The sequence below is a fragment of the Mus caroli genome, chromosome 5, assembly GCF_900094665.2.
Source record: "Mus caroli chromosome 5, CAROLI_EIJ_v1.1, whole genome shotgun sequence".
In the NCBI taxonomy this organism is placed as follows: Eukaryota; Metazoa; Chordata; class Mammalia; order Rodentia; family Muridae; genus Mus; species Mus caroli.
In genome coordinates, this window is record NC_034574.1 from 70,646,675 (window position 1) to 70,649,119 (window position 2,445).

Consider the following 2,445-nt stretch of genomic DNA (forward strand, 5'->3'; position numbering starts at 1 on the left):
GGGAGGGTAGGAGGAGGGTCTCTCTCTCTCTCTCTCTCTCTCTCTCTCTCTCTCTCTCTCTCTCTCTCTCTCTCATTCCACTGTCCAATAGACAAGAGGCAGGACTGGCTCTCTCACACTTATGCCCTTGAGGCTAACTCATGCACAACCACCACATCCAGGGTCAACTTTACTGTGCTGCCCAGGTGAGGGGCAGGGCCAGCTCTCCTGCTTTCATGACCTCAGGGCCAGGCTCCTGCCTGCTGCAGGTGGTGTGGAGTGAATGGGGAGGAGGGTATCTCTCTCTTGTCCATGTTGCTGCATGAGAGAAGAATACTAGGGCCAGGTCTCCCATGCTCACATATTCTGGGGCTGGGTTATCTGTAACACCTACAACATGCATCCCGCTTTCCCTAGTACTGCAGCTGGCTAGGGGTGGAGTCAGCTCTCCTGCTTTCATGTCCCTAGGGCCAGCACTCCCATGATGCCCAGGTGAAGGGTGGGGCCAATTCTGCACAGCTCTCAGATATCAACATGTCCCTGAGCAGCATCCCAGATCAGGGATGTCCATCTGGCCTTTGATGGCAATAGACTTGTGTTGCTGCAGGTCCATGGACTCAGATGTGGCCCCTGCTACTACAGGCTAGGACCACACTATGATTCCAGGTGGCATCATTGGCTACTTACCTCAGGCTCTTGTTCCTCTCTACACTCGAATCTCCAGTTCTGCCTCTCTCTTCATTGTGTCCACAACCTTCTGCTTTTCCTTCTCTTCCATTCTCTACCAGTTACTTGTTTCTGTTAGTGACGTTCAGAGTCTCTGAGTGTCTGGGGTCATCTCTGGAGTGGTCCTGGGAGTGCTATACCCTAGTCATGCATTACAGTGCTGGGCAGGAGTTATCTTGATCATGGTCTTTCCCCCCAGGCCTGCTTGGTATGCAACTTGTGGTCATCTCAGGGTAGCTCCCTGTCCAAGCCCCATGGCCCTGGTCTGGTGGTCATCATGGGCTTGCTCCTTACCTGGCCTGCCCAAGAGGCCCTATGCAAAGGTTATCTGTCTCAGGCTCAGTCCCAGGCTCGGTTTTTCTAGTCTCCCTCCTCCTGCTTGCTCCAGGTCCTAGGAGCCATTTGTGCCTGTTTGGTGCCAACTGGTAGTCATTCCAGGCTTGTTGTTTTAAGGGAATTCTAGGATACTAATTGTTCAGATATTCATAGGTCAGAACACAGAGCCTCTCTCTCCTCTCTGCCACCTCCTCATGCACATGTGACAGAGCAACCATGCCCGCAATGCTTCTAGGGACAGGGAGTAACAGATAATCATTGTTTCCTGTTCACCAAATGTTCACCAAAGCACTGAGCTGCAGTAGTGTTGTGGATGCAGGCAAGGTTTTCATGGCTGTGTGTCTCATGTGTTGTGACAGGGAAGCCGGGAGAAAGTAGACTCTTTGCATATCATTAATATTATTCCCTCCAAAGTAGAAGCTGGGAATTTTCTACTGCGAATGGGTGGACTTGAGTATTGGAAAAGTGTGATTGTTATTCTCAGGAGAACGTGGCTTCGGATGGCAACAAAAGAAGTTCTGGAGATTAGAGGACTTAGTTTTATACCCTTCCACAGGTGTGGTTAGAAACTCCCCATCACTGTTAAGGATGGTGTGTCCTCTTGCTCTGTGATTTTTAACTCAAGGTGTGTGTGACACAGAACAGATAGAGCACTGGCTCATACTGAGAAGCCACTGCAAAAGCTATGCATTACATGACACAGGCTTTAAGGGGACCCAATATCACCTACAGTGGGAAAACTGGAGGGCTACCTGCCAGGCTTCTGAAAATTCTCACTAACTCTGAGAAGCAAGATAGAAGATGGGGGAGGTTAACACCCCTCAATGAGCCCAAAAAGGTTCTATCTGAGTCCTTTCCTCCCGCCCCCTGTTCCTCTAGTTGTCCTATGAGGAGTGGCGAGGTGTCAGTCTACAAATGTCATAGAATGGGAGGATGACTGAACCAGAATTGACACATTTTCCTTTCCCACTTTAATTTTGTTGCGATCTCTCTCTTGGAAAGATTTTTCCATGAAAAGACTTTTGTGTGTGCTTTATCTGTTCGCAGTTTCATCGCAGTTTCTGCGGCTTGTCTGCATCTATTCTGAATCAACTATTACCCTTTAGAAGCTTTTCATGTCATGTTTTTAAAAAAGCTCTCTTCTCCCTTCCACAGCCATAAAAAGAATAGAAATAGCTAGTGCTATTCAGTGAGGAGTTGCTATCATTATCTCAGCAATCGGGAATCCTCTTGATACAGAAGGATTTCTTCTGAAATGATATAAAAATGAGAGTATTTAAGCAAAGAATACCATTGCCATAAGTATTTCATCCAGAAGAGAATTTGACCCTTTAATTTCCCACTCCTCATCTCCCTGAAATGCTAAGTGGGGGAAGTTTGGTGTCCATACTTTCAGAAGTAAGT

General features: G+C 47.8%; 1 pseudogene; it reads right to left on the bottom strand.

Moving 5' to 3' along the window:
- Positions 1-1,160: 1,160 nt before the first annotated feature.
- Positions 1,161-1,283, bottom strand: LOC115031219 (annotated as a pseudogene).
- Between the last annotated feature and the right edge of the window lie 1,162 nt (positions 1,284-2,445).